Consider the following 22724-nt stretch of genomic DNA (forward strand, 5'->3'; position numbering starts at 1 on the left):
GGGGGGTATAAGGACCACTATGGGAGGGAGGGGGGTATAAGGACCACTATGGGAGGGAGGGGGGATAAGGACCACTATGGGAGGGAGGGGGGGGATAAGGACCACTATTGGAGGGAGGGGGGTATAAGGACCACTATGGGAGGGAGGGGGGGTATAAGGACCACTATGGGAGGGGGTGGGATAAGGACCACTATGGGAGGGAGGGGGGGTATAAGGACCACTATGGGAGGGAGGGGGGTATATGGACCACTATGGGAGGGATGGGGGGATAAGGAACACTATGGGAGGGAGAAGGGGGATAAGGAACACTATGGGAGGGAGAAGGGGGATAAGGACCACTATGAGAGGGAGGGGGTGGGATAAGGACCACTATGGGAGGGGAGGGGGAAGTAAGGACCACTAGGGGAGGGGAGGGTAAGGACCACTAGGGGAGGGGTGAGTCAGGACCACTGGGGGGGGTGAAGGAACACGGGGGTGGGGAGGTAAGGACCACTGAGGGAGGAGGAGGGGAAGTCAGGACATATGGGGGGGGAGGGGGCGGCAAAAATGTTTTTGCCTACGGCGGCAAATATCCTTGCACCGGCCCTGCACACACTGCATTCACACACTGCATTCATACACACACACACTGCATTCATGCACACACACGCTGCACTCATACACACACGCTGCACTCATACACACACGCTGCACTCATACACACACACATACGCACACACTGCATTCATTATACACACACTGTAAATAAATATTCAATTAATATATTTTTTTTAGGATCTAATTTTATTTAGAAATTTACCAGTAGCTGCTGCATTTCCCACCCTAGTCTTATACTCGAGTCAATAAGTTTTCCCAGTTTTTTGGGATAAAATTAGGGGCCTCGGCTTATATTCGGGTCGGCTTATACTCGAGTATATACGGTAATAAGTAATAGATCGATGCTGCAAAATAAGTAGTAACTATTAGGTATAACAGTGGGAAAAATACGAGAGATGTGTCCAAACAAACTGTGTTACAAAAGTAATAGTGAAATGTGTAAAAAAGTGAAGCAAAGTGTAAAAGTGTACAAATGTGCCAATATACAGTATATCCCACTGGTATGGTGGTATACATGAAACAATCAAACCTAAACAAGGTTTGCTTCATTTTTCAATAAGCTGCTGATGCTTACAAGTAATACATTAAATGCAAAAAGTCATAATATTCTCAGAGTCATACTACTTCAAGTATTAATGAAAAAACATGATATTCAGTGCTGTGGCATATCACAGAGACCACCATATAGGTCAGTTGTGGGGTCAGCAGAAAAAAAATATGAGTAAAAATAGCAATTGCAATAAAAAATTGAAAAATATCAATGTAATGAAAATAAAATGAAAATAAAAACAAAAATGCAGGGCAAAGATCAATCTAATGCAATATACTCTCATTATGGAATAACAATAATTCTACTTAGATGCTAGAGCCTCAAATGTATTTATTTATTTATTTATAAAATATTTTACCAGGAAAGATACATTGAGATTTCTCTAGTTTTCAAGTATGTCCTGGATCCACAAAACATTGCATTGATACAGTATGGTACAATTAAATACAAAAACAATATTAATACACAATATTTACACAATTTAACATAGAACAGGTAGGAAATATATAATCAACCATGACATGTGCATTCTTTTTTGAGGTATGTAGAGAGGGATCTCTTAAAGGACTTTAGGCTTGGGGAAGATTTTAAAGTGTGCGGGAGGTCATTCCATAATTGCGGTGCTCTGTAGGAGAAGGAGGATCGGGTCGCTTTCTTTTTGTATTGAGGTAGACTAAATAAAGTGCTGGCACTGGATCGGAGGTTATAGGAGGTGGGAACAGCCGAGGAGAGCATTTTGCTCAGGTAGGGTGGGAGTTTCCCAGAAAAGCTCTTAAACACAAGGCTGGAAAGATGAAAGGTGCGTCTGGATTCCATCAACAGCCAGTTTAGTTCTTTTAGCATGTCACAATGGTTGGTCCTGAAATTACATTGTAGCACAAATCGGCAGAACGAATTGTACAATGTATTGAGTTTATTAAAGGACCACTCTAGGCACCCAGACCACTTCAGCTTAATGAAGTGGTCTGGGTGCCAGGTCCAGCTAGGTTTAACCCTTTTTTATATAAACATAGCAGTTTCAGAGAAACTGCTATGTTTATATAAGGGTTAAGCCAGCCTCTAAATCCTCTAGTGGCTGTCTCACTGACAGCCGCTAGAGGCGCTTGCGTGATTCTCACTGTGAAAATCACAGTGAGAGCACGCAAGCGTCCATAGGAAAGCATTGTAAATTCATGCGCATTCAGCCGAAAGGGAGGATCGGAGGCGGAGAGGAGGAGGAGAGCTCCCCGCCCGGCGCTGGAATAAAGGTAAGTTTTAACCCTTTCCTCTCCCCAGAGCCGGGCGAGAGGGGGTCCCTGAGGGTGTGAGCACCCTCAGGGCACTATAGTGCCAGGAAAACGAGTATGTTTTCCTGGCACTATAGTGGTCCTTTAATGTGGGATTGCGGTGCAGATGCATATACTACATCCCCATAATCAATGATTGGCATCAGCATTTGCTGTACAATCTTTTCCTTTACTGTATGGCTTAGGCAGGATTTGTTTCTGTACAGGGCACCTAATTTTGGATAAAGTTTAGATGCAAGTTTTTCTATGTGGAGGCCAAAAGATAGATTGGGGGTCTAACAACATACCCAAGTATTTGAAAGAGTGGACTGCGGTCAGTATGCTATTTGAATTTGTTTTGATGGAAAGGTGGGAATTGTGTAATTTGTGTAATTTAGGTACTGTTCCAAATCAAGTGTCCTAACTAATACCGTGAGAACGAAAGGGGATACCCCAGTTATATAATGTACTAGCAATACAAATGGCATTGTTGCAAATAAAATAAGTGTCTAAATTGATAACGGACATATTCAACAAAATTTTGATGGATAACCAGCCCCATGGATCAGCCCATGTAAGAATAACCAGTCTACTTTCCTTTATAAGAAAATGGAGTAAACTATATTCTCATTGAGTCCTTTAGGGACCACGTGTCCAGCTTGTAAATCCAAGATGCCTCTCACTGTAAAAGAGCTTTAGACCTGTCACCCCCATGGGGAAGAGGAGGGACATGGTCAATAGCTGTGAACTGTAATGTAGGCAGATGATGTTGCGCTGCCAGAAAATGTTTTGCTACTGGTTTGTCTGTCCTTTGGTCACGGAAGGCTGTAATAATTCCACGTATACGGTCCCGTAGGGTCAAATCAGGTTTTCCTATGTACGAAAGTCCACACGGGCACGTAATCATATAGACAACATGATCAGTGGTACATGTAATGCAGTGTGGTATTGGCATACGTTTATATATATATATGTATATATATATATATTTACATATATATATATGTATATATATATACACATGTATACAGCAAACACAGACTCCATGGGGAATCCATGTTTAAAATGGAATGAGGCAAAAATTTGATTCTTTGTTGAACTAATTTGTATATGCCCACCCAGAATCCTTTGCGGTAGTAACATCACTAAAAACAAGTCCTGCGCTCAAACTCCCATCACTCCTGGGCGGAAGAAACTATTTAAACAAATGGAGGTTATTTAGTTTCTCTTCATTAGAGATATCTATCTGTCTCATTAGTAGGCATGTGCACGGAAAAAAATTTCGGTTCGTTTCGGCATTCCGAAATTCGGGACTTCGGCAATTCGGCACTTCGGCAATTCGGTACTTCTACACTTCGGCACTTTGGAACTTCGGTAATTTCGGAACTTCGACACTTCAACACTTCGGAACTTCTCTTGCAGCCGCTTTGTAGATAACTCCCTAATTCCCACGGTATTAGGGAGTTATCTACCAAAAGGCTGAAAGACCTAAATTGGCTTATGCAATGTATGATCATATAATGTAACTAAATCCCCATAATTTTTTGCCTAGATTAGATGTTTTTAAAAAAAAAAAAAAAAAAACCTTTAGAAAAAACTTAAAAAAAAAACTAATAAAATCTGTCAACATTGAAGTTGCTGTTAAGTAGATAGGAGAGTGCACTGGATCTTGTGTATTGTTTATTGTATAATATGGCCCACAGCAGCACCCCATTTAAGCATGTTCAGGTGAGTGCAACCACTCTCCGCCTTATACTCAGTGGTCCCGCGAGGCCAACACCCATCCTCCACACAAAAGGGTCATACGCCCCACGGGCCAAACCATAGCTAGCTGCCTCGCTTGTTGCATAGAAAGGGCCTCACCTGTCATGCCCTTACTATGTGATGCGTTACCGAGAGGCCAACACCACGCCACAACGTTAGGTGGAAACATATCCCTCGCGCCAATACTTAGATAGAGCCTCTCAAGCCACTTGGCAACTAGTAAGGTCTCACCTGTCACTACCTAGTGAATCGTTTCGCCACTCTGCACTAGCTAGCTTGCCAGTATGTCCCCGGTTCTAAACAGTACTATTACTATATTTCAGTATGTCTCAGGTTCCTTGTAACGGAACTCCCCGCACTCCGACCGAATACCTTCTGTTGATGGACACTTCCTAGGCTGCACCGAGGACCACAAGCACCGCACCGGACACCACAACCACTGCAGACTCCACAACTGCCATAGCTTAACTGGAGTCTCGCCGTCTTCTGTCCACCCTGGATCAGCTTCTGTCCTCCAGGACTGTGTGGGGAAGACCTCTCCTCCAGGAGAGCGTATCAGGAACAAGCTCTTAAAAGAGCTAAGTGATTAAAGCTCAGGGGAGTATGCAGAGCATAGCAATCCCCAGTGTGAGTATAGCTGTCCCCTCCAATCACGAGACAAGACTACGTGTTGAGGGTCAAGAAGAACTGTGTTTTATTAGCACCAAAGGGCCTTCTTTTATGGAGGTCTTAAACATACAGGACCGCCCACAGGGTTTTTCAGAAGAACCAATAGAAACATTACAACACGTACAATAAAGTTAACCACTCCCAGCAAAAATCCTCACCTCTGCCCGTGATACAATTATCTCAAGACAATAGACTAACTTAATTATCACAGGCTGAAAATATACAGTTTTTACACAATTCTTATAACTTTAAAAGTATGCATGCAATATTAATAAAAGTTACATATTTGACATCAGCGTTCTTTAAATATATCAATAAAAAAAGAAAAAAGTGCGCTATGCCTTTAAGTGATCAGTGCATACATTCATACAAAATAGTTTTATAAATGTGAAAACTTCATACACTTTATAGTGTATTAACAAAGTGTGATAAATATAAATATACTCGAAAAATCATAAAAATCCGTCCAGTAGATCAAAAGTTAGCTGGGTCCTTTATGACCGACCGCAAGCACATTTTCATGCCCAAAACAGTTCCATGGATTTGGGCTGTGCGGCCGGTCTATTTTACACTGAAAAAATGAATCTTGGAACGGGACTTAGTCTCCAGCTGCAGTGTTGAAGTGGAGAAGAAGGTACGGGTCAGCGGTGTTCGTGCAATTGGGTAGCTGAAAACAGTTCCATAGATTTAGCTGCACACACCGCTGACCGCGTTCGAATTAGTTAAAATGGCCGCCGCCATGTGTTCGTTTGTCGAATGGCGGCCACTTTGACTACTTTGGCTGTATCCGAAGTGACAATTTAAAGTTGCAACACTGCTCCAAAGTAATTAAAGGGCCAGAAACAGCATTATAAGAATCTATTATGCTCAAATCAGTTCCATAAAGGACAATACATCCCAGGGGCCATAGTCACATGGCAGGAGGCTGGCAATCAGTCCTCTCCAATGCCCAGTGTCAAATGGCAGTTTGTCACATTCCTGATGAAGGTGACGATATCTCCGGCCAGGTCCACTACCCCTACACGCAAGGGCGACAATGGTAGCCTGACATCCATCAGGTCATGGACGATCTCCCGCATCACAGCTGAAATACGCAAGCACAGTATCCCTTTCCCAGCAACGGCCAGGAAAGCCGAGTGGACCAACACGGACAATACAGACGCAGGGGAGGCCACGAGTAGCACAAACGACTCCAACCTCCACATAATGATCGCCTCATTAGTGTCGTCCATGGGACAAATCAACGATAGGCTAGAGAGACTGGAAGCTCGTAGCCTTCCCATTACGGCAACAGGGCTTCTCACGGCTGAACTGCCAACCATGCCCCAGTTACAACCAGGTGATGTTGTGTACCTGCTGCTTCAAGATCACATGTTATAAACCCAGCCCACATGGTACCGGCAAGCCTCAAAAAGGACATCCTGGAAGATAAAGACGTTAATCTTGTTTGCCTTCTGATTGCCTCCCAGGATGTCGTTGAGAATTGCACATACGCATATGGGGATATGTCGGTGGTACTAAAATCTAGAGACCCTAGACTCAGCAAAAAGCTGTTAATCACAGATTTTGTTATCACTTTCGGTATCTATAGGGATGGGTTATGTTCAGTACACCCACATAGAAGGGAGGAACTGGATCTCTATATGCACAAGCTGGTGGACCTGGGTAACAAATACGGTGGTATATATTTTTATGACTACCACCGGTCATTCTCAGCGAGGGTGTCTGCAGCTCTGGCCCAATACAATGTCAGTACAGATTGGAGCCAACTGGACACAGAGCTTTTCCTTAGACTCTTTGTTGGGCTAAGGACCCCTTGTGCAATTTGTGCTTCTGCCGCACATTCGGCAAATTTCTGTCCAGTTTAACCTGACATCAACCCCAGTACAGCAATCTCGAGCAACGCAAGGGTTGAAAAACAGGGCAAAGATAAACCGCCCGATCGTATTCCTTGGGAAGTCCCAGATTTGCAATAATTTTAACGACGGTTCATGTGGTTATAGTGCCTGTCGCCTGTTGTATGTTTGCTCTCACTGTTTCAGGGCACATGCGAAATCCACGTACCCTAATAAAATGCATTATAAACTGTATTTGACCTCTGTTAATGTTGGTATTCTAGCTAGTCTACTTTCCAGTCATCCTTCAAAACACCTTGTGGATATCTTGATAACAGTTTTACCCAGAGTTTCCACACAGGTCTTATACACATGCCAACAGGAATATTAGAATGTAACAATCTTCATTCAGCCATGGCTGACACAGAGGCAGTAGAGGTGCTATTACAGCTAAAAGTTGACCAAGGGTTTTTACTAGGGCCTTTCACAGAGCCTCCTTTTTCCAGCTGGAGAACTAGTCCCATTGGCCAAGTCTCTGGAAAAACTTGGGTAAGCAGAGATTGATCATAGATCTCTCATCACCACACTCCTCAGTGGTCCCAAGTCTAAACTCACTGATCCCCTCAGAAAAGTTCTCTCTACAGTACACTGTAATTGACAATGCCATAAACACTATTTTGATGGTAGGCATGGGGGCCTGGCTCAGCAAGACGTACATTGTCAACACCTTCAAATTATTACCCATTCACCCATCGTTATGGCACCTGCACAGCATTAAATGGAGAGGTCTGTATTATTTTTTTCATGAGGCTTACCTTCGGGTCGAAGAGTAGTCCAAGAATTTTTGAAACTTTTGTGGAAACCTTGTGTTGGCTCCTCCTGCATACGTGCCGGTGCGATACCGTCATCCACTATCTAGATGATTTTTTATTAATTGAATGCAATGCCTGTGTCAGGATCGGGACAGGGATCCAACACGCAGAGTACAAAGAGTGGAAAGGTACGTATACCGGGCCTTAGAATGGCCGGACTAACGTACCGAGAGTAAAGAATAGTCAGAGACAAGCCGAGGTCGAGGGAACGAGAAGACAGATAAGCGAGAGACAAGCCGGGTCAAGGGATAACAGAGAAACAGGGTAGTACAACGAGCCGAGTCAAAACCAAAAGAGCAAACTAGAATACCAGAGCACTGAGTGACTAGACAAGCTAGAACCACGACAGGGCAATGAGCTGAAGTAAGGAGTAAGCTTAAATACCCTGGCTCTGGATGGAAATCACGCCTCTGACAAGTGCCGATTGGATATCGGATACTTGAGTGACAGATTGCTCGTGCTAGCGTCATGACGTCACGTATTGAGCGTCCTGCTAGAAAAGGACGTGGATTCCTCGCGGCCGGTGTTTAAGTGACTGGATGAACCGCGAGGAACGGAGGAAACAGCTCGCCTGGACGGATACACCGCCAAGTCTCTACCTCCCTTAGAGGTAGAGGCCTCAGGTACCCTGACAGTACCCCCCCTCTCAGATACGCCCACCGGGCGGAATGAACCGGGGCGAGATGGGAAGCGGAGGTGAAATGCTCTGCGAAGGCGAGAAGCATGGACGTCCTCCTGAGGTACCCAACTCCTCTCCTCAGGACCATATCCCCTCCAGTTGACCAGATATTGCAATTTTCCCCTTGAAATTCTGGAGTCAATGATGGAGCTGACCTCGTACTCCTCCCGACCCTCCACCTGAACAGGACGAGGTGAGGAGACCTTAGAGGAGAATTTGTTGCAAATAAGAGGTTTCAACAAGGAGACATGAAAGGAGTTAGGAATGCGTAAGGCAGGTGGCAGAGCAAGGCGATACGCAACCGGATTGATACGAGTGAGAACCCTGTAAGGACCTATGTAGCGAGGAGCAAATTTCATGGACGGAACTTTTAGGCGAATATTCTTAGTACTCAACCATACCCTATCCCCAGGAACAAAAACAGGAGCCGCTCTTCTATGTTTATCAGCGTGTTTCTTGAACAGCGAGGAACTATGTAATAGAATTTGTCGAGTCTGATCCCATAATTTCTTCAGGTTGGCGACATGATCATCAACCGACGGCATCCCCTGAGAAGAGGAAACCGAAGGAAAAATCGAAGGATGAAAGCCATAGTTCATGAAGAAAGGGCTAGAGCGAGTTGAATCGCAAACAAGGTTATTGTGTGCGAACTCCGCCCAGGGAATCAGACCGACCCAATCGTCCTGGTGTTCGGAAACAAAGCAACGCAGATACTGTTCGATCTTTTGATTAGTACGTTCAGCAGCTCCGTTAGACTGAGGGTGATAGGCAGAGGAAAAGTTCAATTTGATGCCCATTTGAGAACAAAAGGATCTCCAGAAACGTGAGACAAATTGAGAACCTCTATCAGAAACAATCTCTGAAGGAATCCCATGTAGGCGAAAAACTTCTCTCGCAAAAATCTCCGCCAATTCAGGAGAAGTCGGAAGTTTAGGCAATGGCACGAAATGGGCCATCTTAGTAAATCTATCCACCACCGTGAGAATAACAGTTTGTCTTTTGGAAGCAGGCAAATCAACGATAAAGTCAATGGACAAACAGGTCCAAGGTTTCTCAGGAATGTCCAAGGGGTGTAACAGGCCACATGGGGATGCATGAGGTAGTTTAGTCTTGGCACAAGTCTCACAAGCTGCGACGAACTCCTCAATATCCTTACGAAGTGAAGGCCACCAGAAATCCTTGGATATCAGAGAGTACGTCTTGCGAATACCAGGATGACCAGCTATTTTACTTTCATGAAAACATTGTAAGAGCTCCAGTTGAAGTTCAGGAGGAACAAAGTTTCTTCCCTCAGGAGTGTTTCCGGGAGCTAGATGTTGTGACTTCAAGATCTGGTCAAGTAGCGGAGAATGAATTTTGAGACTGGTATTAGCAATAATATTGCATTTGGGTACAATGGAAGACAAAAGTGGTTCAACTGAAGCAGAGGGTTCATATTGGCGAGATAGCGCATCGGCTTTAGAATTCTTTGACCCAGGTCTGTAAGTCAGAACGTAATTGAAATGGGTAAGAAACAACGACCAACGAGCCTGCCTGGAGGACAGACGCTTGGCCTCTCCGATATAGGACAAGTTTTTGTGGTCTGTCAGGATGGTAACAGGATGTAATGTACCTTCCAATAAATGTCTCCATTCTTTCAAAGCCTTGATAACCGCTAGTAATTCTCTGTCACCAATGTCATACCTGCTTTCAGTACCGGTCAATTTTTTAGAGAAAAATCCACATGGATGTAATGGTTTATCAACACCCAACCTTTGAGATAGAACAGCACCTAAACCAGTCTCTGATGCGTCTACCTCGAGCAAAAAAGGCAGAGAAGTGTCAGGGTGAACTAAAATTGGAGCGGAAGCGAAAAGCTCCTTGAGAGTCTTGAACGCAAGGAGAGCTTCAGTAGTCCAATTCTTAGTGTCAGCCCCCTGTTTGGTCATGTTAGTGATAGGTGCAATAATGGAAGAATAGCCCTTAATAAAGCGCCTATAATAATTGGAAAAACCAATAAATCTCTGTATGGCTTTAAGACCTGTGGGTAAAGGCCACTCTAGAATGGATTGGAGCTTATCCGGATCCATCTTAAATCCCTCCCCAGAGATCACATAGCCGAGAAAGGTTACCTGGGTTTGATCAAAGCTACATTTCTCCAACTTGCAGTACAAGCCATGCTGGAGAAGCTTGTGCAAAACCCTCCTGACTTGCTTGTGATGAATCTCAATGTCACTAGAATGAATGAGTATATCATCTAGGTATACAATGACGCACTCTTGCTGAAATTCCCTAAGAACCTCATTAATCAGATCTTGGAATACCGCTGGCGCGTTGCATAACCCAAAAGGCATGACAGTATATTCATAGTGGCCATATCGAGTATTGAATGCCGTCATCCACTCATGTCCCTGCTGGATTCTCACCAAGTTATATGCCCCTCTGAGGTCTAACTTGGTGAAAATTGTAGAGCCCTTCAAACGATCGAAGAGTTCGGTGATCAAGGGAATCGGGTAGGCATTTTTAATGGTTATTTTATTCAAGCCTCGATAATCAATACAAGGTCTCAAAGAACCATCTTTCTTTTTAACAAAAAAAAATCCAGCCCCGGCAGGGGAGGAGGACCTCCTGATGAATCCCTTGTCTAAATTCTCGTGAATATATTCCTCTAGGACTGAGTTCTCCTTTATAGATAATGGGTATACATGACCTCTGGGAGGCATGGTACCAGGGAGTAGGTTAATTTTGCAATCAAAGGACCTGTGTGGGGGTAAGGTATCGGCTTTCTTTTTGTCAAATACTGCCTTTAAATCTAGATACTGAGGCGGAATTTGTGTCTCTGTAGGATTGTCAGAGGTATTCGATGTATTAGTTAATCCAAGAGGTAAGACCTTCCGCAAGCATTTTTCTTGACAATTCTCTCCCCACGAAACTATCTCCCCTGATTCCCAATTAATAATAGGGTTGTGTCTCCTCAGCCAGGAGTACCCCAGGACTATGGGAATAGACGGAGAAGAAATGAGCATTAGGGATATATCCTCTTTATGCAGGATGCCAACAGTCAAGTTAATCGGTATGGTCTCATGGAAAATAACAGGCTCAAGTAACGGTCTACCATCGATGGCCTCGACAGCCAGAGGTGTCTCTTTTAACTGGGATGGAATAGCATGCTTGGCAGCAAAACCCTGATCTATAAAGCTCTCAGCAGCTCCAGAATCGATTAGTGCCATAGTCTTAACTACTCCCTTCTCCCACTTTAAAGAAACGGGTAACACAAGCCTGAGCTCCTTGTAGTTGTGAATAGAGGACAAAGTAGAAACACCCAAGGCCTGTCCTCTAGAGGAACTTAGGTGTGAGCGTTTCCCGAACGATTGGGACAATTTAGGCGTAAATGACCCCTGACTCCACAATACATACATAAACCCTCCCTTCTCCTGTACTGTCTCTCCCTTTCAGTGAGATGAGTACTGCCTATCTGCATAGGTTCAGGAATACGTAAGTCTTCGAACTCAGAGATTTGAAAGGTAGGCGCTAGTTTAAAGGAGGGTCTACGGGTCCTATCTCGAGTGTTCTGCCTCTCTCTTAAGCGTTCATCAATACGAGATATAAAAGAAATTAAATCCTCCAAATTTTCAGGGAGTTCTCTAGTAGCGACCTCGTCAAGAATTATATCTGATAACCCATTCAGAAACACATCTATATAAGCCTGTTCGTTCCACTTAACTTCTGCCGCCAAGGATCTGAACTCTAGTGCATAATCCACAAGTGTTCGATTGTCCTGTTTAAGGCGCAACATTAATCTAGCTGCATTGACCTTTCTGCCAGGAGGGTCAAAAGTTCTTCTAAACGCAGCTACAAAGGCATTATAATTATAGACTAGTGGATTATCATTCTCCCATAAAGGATTGGCCCATCTCAAAGCTTTTTCAATGAGCAGAGTAATAATAAATCCAACCTTTGCTCTATCTGTAGGATAAGAGCGGGGTTGTAATTCGAAATGGATGCTAATCTGGTTTAGAAAGCCACGACACTTCTCCGGTGACCCGCCATAACGTACTGGTGGGGTAATACGGGAAGAAGCACCTACAGTGGCTACCTCTAGACCTGAGACTGCAGGAGAGATAGAAGGAGTACGTGTCTCCTCAGGTGGATTACTAGCACGAGACAAAAGTGCCTGTAGTGCCAAAGCCATCTGATCCATCCTATGTTCCATGGCGTCAAACCTGGGATCCGAAGAACCAAGCTGACTGTTTGTACCTGCAGGATCCATTGGCCCTGTCGTAATGTCAGGATCGGGACAGGGATCCAACACGCAGAGTACAAAGAGTGGAAAGGTACGTATACCGGGCCTTAGAATGGCCGGACTAACGTACCGAGAGTAAAGAATAGTCAGAGACAAGCCGAGGTCGAGGGAACGAGAAGACAGATAAGCGAGAGACAAGCCGGGTCAAGGGATAACAGAGAAACAGGGTAGTACAACGAGCCGAGTCAAAACCAAAAGAGCAAACTAGAATACCAGAGCACTGAGTGACTAGACAAGCTAGAACCACGACAGGGCAATGAGCTGAAGTAAGGAGTAAGCTTAAATACCCTGGCTCTGGATGGAAATCACGCCTCTGACAAGTGCCGATTGGATATCGGATACTTGAGTGACAGATTGCTCGTGCTAGCGTCATGACGTCACGTATTGAGCGTCCTGCTAGAAAAGGACGTGGATTCCTCGCGGCCGGTGTTTAAGTGACTGGATGAACCGCGAGGAACGGAGGAAACAGCTCGCCTGGACGGATACACCGCCAAGTCTCTACCTCCCTTAGAGGTAGAGGCCTCAGGTACCCTGACAGCCTGCCCCCGTGCAGCTTGGATAAAGCAGTCAAGTTATTCAATACGCTAGGGGTATCAGTCTCACCTAAGTTAACAGAGGTTCCAGACACCGTTATAAATTTCTTAGGGATACAACTAGATTCTGTGGCCATGGAAGCCAGCCTTCCTCAGGAGAAAATCACTAGCATCCTCCACGACATCAATCATTACATGCGTACCAGCTCCTGCAACCGGGGAGAATTACAATTACTGTTAGGCTCCCTAAACTTCGCAATGAGAGTCATCCCACAGGGTAGAGCATTCATCTCCAGATTTCTGAGCTTACTCCCCACATTCTCGGACAACCAAAGCCGTATCACACCTTAACACCTAAGCTACAGCAGATCTACTCATGTGGAACATGTTTTTCTCAAACTGGAACAGGAGAAACATGTTTCTCACCCAGGTATCCATACACTCCCCTATCATTTAAAAGGATGCAGTAGCTACCATAGGCTACCATAGGTTTCGTAGCCATATTCGGCGGTGAATGGCTCTGGGGTAGTTGGCAAGAGGAGGTACATGACATAGAGAGGTTCTACGACAAGTCAGCTCTTTTTGAGGTATACCCTATCATAGCCACAGCAGTGGCGTGGGGCCATTTGTGGTCAGGCAGAACAGTACAGTGCTTTTCAGACAGCCAGGCGATTTACAACGTTATTAACAAAGGCCGCTCGGCTTCGTTGATGATAATGAGGTTCATTAGGAGACTGATGTAGATGGCAGCCTGCAATCAGTTTTACTGTGTGTGTTGCCTTGTCTCAGGAGTTTTAAACACTGCAGCTGATCAATTGTCTTGCTTTCACTTTCAGGCTTTCCGAGAGGCCCTACCCACAACTTTACATCTGGCCATAGCTGCCCCCCTGTTCCAAGAACTAATCATGGACTAGACAAGTTGCTGCACCATAGCTAGACCTAAACAAAACTAGCCCTATCCGCCAACACTCGTACTGCCTATGATAGGGCATTTTCCTTATACAGGAAATTTATGGCAGATCATCAACTGATGACCATGTTTAAAATGACCTCCCAAATGTCATTCGCCACTTTTTGCCACCTCAAGTTAAGGTTATCCCACAACACAATAAAGTTATATCTGACAGGTAACTTCACGGGGCTATCCTCACTACATCCAAATTCATGTTATACGTCCGCTTATTGGTAACAAGGCTCGGCATAAATCCTAGCAATTATTCAGGACACTCATTTAGTATAGGGCCGCATCTATGGCATCAAGCCAGGACATTCCTATCCATATCATTAAATCGCTAGGACACTGGAAGTCATGAGCATATACAACATACATACCTCAACCGGTATAAGAGATGCGTAAAGCATTTATAAAAAATTCTTCTTAAAGTATCCACGTTGTATTATGTTCTTTTTTCAATAAATGTGTTTAAGCATGATATGTGTTCCTTCTTGCCTACTTTATTTACTGGCCTACGGCATACGTCGGTTTCGTCACACCTCAACCGACTTCTTTATATCAAATGTTTGATAACACCAATCTTACTTTAATCGTAACCAATGAAGCCCAGAACACAAATGGGAAGACGTGGCCTGAAGTTGTGGGAGGGGCCTAAGGACTTAAAACTTATGGACTCCTCCTTCCCTACTCTACCGTAATTTGTCGACGATCTGCTGTCCCACCCTCCACTGCCTTTATTTAATATACTCTTCTAGTGTAGGCCCACTTTATTTACTGGCCTACAGCATACGTCGGTTTTGGAACACCTCAACTGACTTTTTCATATCAAAGGTTTGATAACACCAATCTTACTTTAATTGTAACCGATGTAGCCCCGAACACAAATATATGTATCTTAAATCGGCAATCCCACATCAGGGTACTGAATTATGGAGCTATCTTCTAAATACTGCCCTAATCTGGTATCCTAAGTAGGAGAACCCCACATCATGGTAGCCATCTACTAAGCAATGTCCTACTTTGGTATTCTAAGTATGGGATCCACACATTAGGGTAGCAAGTTAGGAGAGCCATCTGTTAAACAATGCTCTAATTAGGTATCATAAGTAGGGGAACTTTAGATCAAGGAAACAAATTAGGAGGCCTTATACTAAGCAGCACTGTAATTTGTTATCCTAAGTAGGTGTATCCTACATTGCTGCTTCAGTTGCTTAATATATGCATTTCTAATTGCTATCCTTATGAAAACAAATGGATCTGAAAGTTTCAGCTCCATTAATTGCGAAAACATTTGTTTTTGGTAAATTTGTGTGCTGCCTAATTTGGAATTTTGAAAATTCTAAATTCCAGGAATTCAATTTCTCCAATAATGAACGCACATGTCTCTAAGATTTTTTATTTCAGGCCATGAAACCTACAGTGAAACATTAGAAGAGTAACATGAGGCTGATGTGTTCAAAAGGAGGCAAGCTTCAAGAGAAAAGAGTACTCAGTAGATGCTCTCAGCCAATGAGCATAGCCCTGCCATGGGCGTCCACAGGGGGACGGGGGGGGGGCAAAGGGAGGCACTTGCCCCCCCTGGATTTTTCAGCTTGTTCTGCTATTTTTCGTGTGAGATTTAAAATAAACTGCAATACCGGCGCCGGCCAGTAGGGGTGTATGGAGAGAGACAGGGATAGGAAGCTGCATCTATCCCTGCTTCTCTCTGCTGATTGAAACCGCAGGGGAGTCAGGGAGACAGTCTACAGAGGGACGGATGGGGTGGGGGGGGGGTTTAAAATAGCCTATAGATTAGGCAAGTGAGGGGGGCAGCCTATAGATTAGGCAAATGAGACATGGGGGGCAGCCTATAGATTAGGCAAGTGAGGCATGGGGGGGCAGCCTATAGATTAGGCAAGTGAGGCATGGGGGGCAGCCTATAGATTAGGCAAGTGAGGCATGGGGGCAAGCTATAGATTAGGCAAGTGAGGCATGGGGGGCAGCCTATAGATTAGGCAAGTGAGGCATGGGAGGGCAGCCTATAGATTAGGCAAGTGAGGCATGGGGGGTGCAGCCTATAGATTAGGCAAGTGAGGCATGGGGGGGGCTGCCTATAGATTAGGCAAATGAGGCATGGGGGGCAGCCTATAGATTAGGCAAGTGAGGCATGGGGGGTTAGGCAAGTGAGGCATGGGGGGCAGCCTATAGATTAGGCAAGTGAGTCATGGGGGGGCAGCCTATAGATTAGGCAAGTGAGGCATGGGGGGTAAGGGGGAGCAGCCTAAATGAAGAGACAGCAAGGAGCAGGAAGGGTCTTCAAGGAGCAGGGGCAGCAAGGAGCAGGAAGGGTCTGCAAGGAGCAGGGGCAGCAAGGAGCAGGAAGGGTATGCAAGGAGCAGGGGCAGGAAGGGTCTGCAAGGAGCAGAAAGGGACAGAAGGAGCACAAAGGCATAGGAGCAGAAAGAATCAGAAGGAGCACAAAGGTAAAGTAGAAGAAGGAGCAGAAAGGGACAGCAAGGAGCACAAAGCTAAAGTAGGAGAAGGAGCAGAAAGGGTCTGCAAGGAGCAGAAAGGAATCAGAATGAGAAAGGAGCAGAAGGGCGCAAAATAAGCAGAAAGGAGCAGAAAGGGGAAGGAGCCAAATATAGAAGACAGTGTCAGAAGAAAAAGAAGACTGTCAAATGAAGGAGAAGAAAAGGAGATTGGAGCAGGAAGGACAAATGAAGTGAACCCTCCATTTTATTCTGGACACCACATCATAAGGATTTGGTACCTGGGCCTGGCAGGGAAACTCTGGACCTTCTCATCTCCCCAGGTAAAAAAAATAAAATATCAGTGTTAATGTGTTCACTTTTATTTACTGAGTGTAAGGAAGCACAGAGTGCCGCTGTGTAGGGGTGTTGCTGATTGGCTAGAGCGGTCAGCTGGCACTCTAAGCCAATCAGTAGCTCCCCATTCATAACGAAGTAAAAACCTTTTATGAACCGGGAACTAGCGATTGGCTTAAAGCGTCAACTGTCAACTCTAGCCAATCAGCGGCACCCATGCCTGACATCAATTTGCACTTCCTGACACTCCGTTTCAGATGCCGAATACCACTCGAGCTAGAGCTGGAGGAAGCCTTTGGGGATTAAACCATTTGAGAGCGGTTTAACCCCTTAAAGGAAAGAGAGCACCCAGGGGCTTCCTGGCATCATAGAATTTTCATTTAGATGAAGTTGTTATAGTGACCAGAATGTTCCTTTAATTTGCTTAAAGGAACACTAGTGTCAGAAATACAAACATGTATTCCTGACACCATAGTTGTGAAAACGCTATTCAACCTGGCTTTATGTGATAATGACTATGCTCCTCCCCTTCATGACACTGTCAAAAAGGGGCCAAGCATAGATGTCATTACAATTATGCCCCCCCCCCCCCCTAATTGAGCTAATTGGATTGTCTTGCAGAATAATCCCAGAAACAGAATATTTGTCTGTGCGCATCCACCATAACCCAGGTAAATTTTCTAATCATTATAAAATGCCCTACAGCACTGTCATCATATTCAGTACAGTGGACTGTAGAGTTTATGTAGCTTGGATTTTTCCTTTAAATTTCCAAAATAAAGTTCTCCATTATTTTGTATTGTGTTTTCAAGTTTAATCAGCTTCTCTTTATTTCTGTCTTAGACCAACACACAATTATCTTGGTTCCAGGCTAACTCTGCAATTTTAGTGCCCCTTCTGGAATGTTTGAACTCAAAGACAAAAAAGACCATTAACATTTACAATCATTTCTGCTGTTATAGCATCAATACCAGTCACTTAACTGCAGAATAGGATAAATCAAACCAAACAAAAATGTAATGCAGACAAAATTGACACAATCCAAGAATACATCCTGCAAAGTAAGAGTTCAGTAGTGTTATGTTCAGCAGATTAAGCAAAACAATTTAAACAGCAAATAATCTGTTGCTAGCAACAACCTTCGTTCCTTGTAACATATTTCCTTTGTGATAAATTCTCATTAGTAACAATTTCGCGATGCGGCATAAAACCTGTAAATCAGGTTTAAAACCCATTGCTATAAAACTTCATTGGTACTTACTATAAATGTATTTCTTTTTAAAGGTATTGTAAAATAAGGTCTATTATGACACAAATGTATGTTCTGTACTAATGGAAGACTAATACAATATAAAGTTCATTGTTAACAACTTTTTAACTGCAATGCTATTAAATCATTTATTGTATCTTTATGTTGGGGTTGTTTCTATTAGTCATTGTCCTTTTTTTTTCCCCTCTAAATTCTTTTCTGTAATCAATACATAACAACCTATGGTCTCTCGCAATCTATTGTGCTCTGAGTTGCAAATCTGTTTATTGGAGACCCCTCTTACCGGAACAATTTATGCTGAAATCTACAAGTCGATTTACTAGTATGCGAACAAAGCAGTGTAAGGTAAAATAAAATGACTTGCATATGTATTTTTTCTAAAAGATCAGTTCAATTTACTACTGAGACCTTTGGTTAAAAAAACCTTGCCTGCCTTGAAAGTTCCAGCGTAAACAATTTCCGGATGTGACATCTTCAAACTTACACAAAACTAAACCCTTGGTGAGGTGAAAGTCATGTGGCGGCTGGTCACTAACTAAATAAACACAAGCATATGGGGGGTCAATCTTAACCCAATATTAGTATAAGGGAGGACTAAAATCTCCCTTATGCCATCGGCTGCTCGTTGTAATTAAAACTAGCAACTGGGGAGCCTGTAAACACCATGACATGTCCACTCCCTTTAAATATTCTGTAGCTCTCATCTGGGTGGCACATGGCAGACTGTAACATCTTTCCCCATTATTTATTAATAGTTTAACCTACTCTTCATGAGTGGGACTTGAGGGGACTGTGAGATATCCCCCTGTTCATATATTAGTAAACCATACATTTTAATATCACTCCGTTAGTGTTAAACAGCTCCCAGTGGGGCCCAGAAGGAGGGTGCAATGCCATGTCCTCACATGTTCTATTTGTTAACGTTCACCCTCTGGCCCAGAGAAGGGGTAGGGGGTGGATAGTGACCAGTCCACTCCTCTTTATTAAAGCCCCCAACCTAATTCTGCAAAGTCCTTAGACAGAGACAATGCCACTGTAAGCAGTTTTCCTCTACCTTAGTTTAGAGTTCCTGTATGGTAGGAAACCCACCCTTAGTCAATGTAACACTGTTGAATAGTTTCTGGAAGTGGGAGTGGGATGGGAGACCATCTATATTTCTACATAATAGAAACAACCAGGCATGTATATCAAATGGTCAGTGAAATACCTGTAACATCAGGTTCTTATAGTATCTGTCACGCTGCCTGCGAGTCACACTTACCTGCGGTTGGAGACTCTGGCGGCTTCTCGGCCTCCTTCTGTTGCGCTCCCAGCCGGCATGATGCATGCTACCGGCCACTGCGCGCCCATAGTATTTAAAAGGACAATGGGTCCCAATCAGGAAAATGGCGCAGACATGCATGCGTTATCACGTTTACGTCACACACACACGTTCCATCAACATATGACATGATCCTACCTATCACATCCTTCCAATAGGTATTTAATCTCCTTTCACCAATTCTTCAGTGCCCTGTCATGGTTTCCACTTGTCTGGTTATCTGAGAGCGCATTGTTGTAGCGTTTGTCTGGTTTTCTTGGCTTGTTTCTGACTATTCTTTATTCTGGTATCCTTGACCTCTTGGCTTTGTCTATTCATTTTTGCGTCTATCTGTATTCTTGACCTCGGCCTATATCTGACCACTCTTTTACATTAAATCTGGCCTTTCTAAGGTCTGGTAATAGGTTTATCTATTTGAGTTTTCTGTGTCTTACTTAATTCTGCGTGTTGGGCTGCTACCCATCCTGACAGTATCACAGTATGAGAATACCTTAGGGCACCCCCACCACATGTGTACATATGTTCCTCTCTGGTCTCAAGTCGTGTAGTAACGTGTTCCTGCTGGGGAAAAAGTCCCTTAATGGGCGAAGATCTTCCTCACCCGCCCAGCATACTTTCATGTCCAGTGGATGGGTGGTCCTAATGTTGTGGTAGAAGGGAGCTGGAACCTATGCCTGCCCTGCAAGGGTGAACCCCTTGCGAGCTCCAACATTTCCAGTGTCAAAGCATTGCCATGGTAACCCACATCAATGCTCTGTCAGAAATGCTGGGGCAGACATAGTCCTCACAACTGACCTTCCTGCACTTTGTGGATAGGCAGCCCACTGGGCCACCAGGGATCTGAATGCCCACTGCCCCCTCCCTGCAAGGTAAGACAGAGAGGGGCAAAAGTATTTTTTAAAAGTAAGATAATTATTAAAATGCAAATATCGCCTCCCCCACAAACACAGTACACCACCCAACATAGAACACTCCCACACTCAGTGCACCCCTCACATGCCTTACCTACACCCCCACAAAGTGTGCAACCCACCTTATACAGTGCACAGACACAGTACATCCCACACCACACACAGTACACCCAAACACAGTGCTGCCACCCCACCTCACCACACACAGTGCACCCCAAGTGCACACAGTACAACCCCACCCAGTACATATCACATATAGTACACCCTACACACACACACTATACCCCTTTTACAAACACAATACACCCTCTATTCTCCAACACTCCAACCCCTGATGCGCACAGAATACTGCCCCGTTACATTTGCATACACACTACAGTTCTTCGATACACGCATGCACACACACACACACACACACAATCACAATGTAAGAACAATACACATATACACACTCTACAGGCCCTATACACACAATCTTTACAGCCCTATACATGCACACGAGCACCTAGCTACACCTAGCACACACCAAACAGACCCCTTTATGCACAAACTACACTAAAAACACACCAGGCCTGTGCAATTTGTTCTGTGGTGTCCCATTTACGGGGACATGGGAAACAAAACACCAACAAACAGTGCAAGGGTTTTATTAAATTTACTTGCGCTGCGCAAAAAAACAAAACACAGGACATTTTCTCAATCTAAGAGCACTTCAGCAGGGCTCCATGGGATGCCCTGGAGTGGCGGGGGTGGAAATCTTGTTTGCGTTTCCATGTTTCTTTTCCCAGGATAGACTCCCTGGTCCCCCTTCCTCAGCCTATCACCCTATTTAACAAAGGTGTAAAGGAGTGTAACCCATTAGATGGAGTTTTACAGGGGTAAGATATAACCTCATTATGAACTGTTCCTGTAAACTCACACATACTGAGACTGTGTGAGCAGCTGTCATGTATCCATCCGCTTACCAAAATGTGATTAATGGAATTTAAGGTTCAGACAGGAAAAGTTGTGCCGAGCAACATTACTGTCCTGACAGGAAACATTGTGCCAAGCAGCAATCAATCCACAGAAGGGTTTGTGCTGAGCAGCAATTATGCAAATAGGAACCTGGTAACTGCATTTGGGGTCAAAGGCCAGTTACAGCCTATCAGATATAGAGGAGGGGCATTTAGGCCCAGTTCTCCTCTTGCTCTGTGTCCTGTCGTGGCTTCCCTAGTGGTTGTCCGAGAGCGCGTTATTAATTCTGGTAATTTTTATCGTCAGTAAAAGTGCCATTTGAGTGCGAAAAATGCAAAAAACTCCAGTTTTACTGAAAATATCATCGTTGTAATTTGTCATTTTGAAACACTAATATTTGTGTTCAGCGAAGTCTCTCAAGTAAAACAGTACCACCCATGTACAGATTTTATGGTGTCTTGAAAAGTTACAGGGTTAAATATAGTGCTTGCGGGGGGGCGGGGCCGGACCGCCATGCTGACCGGTCGCATGCAGGACAGGCTCCGCAGAAATCTGGCCTGTTAAGCCAACCTCTCAGCCCTGGTACTCGACATGAGCCCACAAGATATCCACACGGTGGTGGAAGAGGCGGTGGACCCCGAGATCGGGAGCTTTGGGTCCCCTGAAGGGGGCACAGGGCTTCGGGAGCTGCGGCCTACTCGGGAGGAGAGCGGGGTGGACGGCCGCCTCCCTGCCTCCCTCCCCAACTGCCACACACCGGCTTTTTGAGGGGCTTGCCGGTCCCGTTTCCCCCCCCTGTGGGCCGGGGGGGTCATCCCGGCCTGCCCCCCCCCCTGGAAAGCTCAAGAGAGAGGAGAAGAGGCAGCACGAGACCCCCAAGGCCTACCTTACAAGATGGCGGCAACGGAAAGCGATGCACCATCACGCCATCCACCTCGACGACAGCCCGCAAAGCAAGTCCGGCGAGATATGCCGGGTACAGCATGGAAACATTCCATGCAGTCCTCGCAGCTACATCGCAGCTCAGGTTCACAACAAGCGAGGAGGGCTAGTCCGGGCAAATCCAGAGGGGCTCCAGCTGCAACACCCATGGAACCAAGGTACCCTGCCAGACTAACGAAGAGTCCACAAACTCGGAAACCTTGCTCTGCCCGTGCATGGCGCCGGACGAGGGGGAGAATGGGACTTGGTCTCTAGCATGGTGCCTGACTATCACCTCTGACTCAAACACCTACCGAGTACTTGTTTTGGCACTAGAGACTTTTATTTCACGTCCAGATCAACTGCACTTACTATTACTACAGCAGCGGGGGTGACAATGCCATGTAATTATCAACTGCCCTGTAACTAATCAGGCAATGGAGACGGGCAGGCTTGGGGGGCTAGTAATATGTTGTTCTTGCTTTATTCTCTAATGTTTTGCCTAATTATATGCATTCTCTGATCTGTCTGCCACC

Source organism: Pelobates fuscus, chromosome 6 (genome assembly GCF_036172605.1).
Source record: "Pelobates fuscus isolate aPelFus1 chromosome 6, aPelFus1.pri, whole genome shotgun sequence".
Classification (NCBI taxonomy): Eukaryota; Metazoa; Chordata; class Amphibia; order Anura; family Pelobatidae; genus Pelobates; species Pelobates fuscus.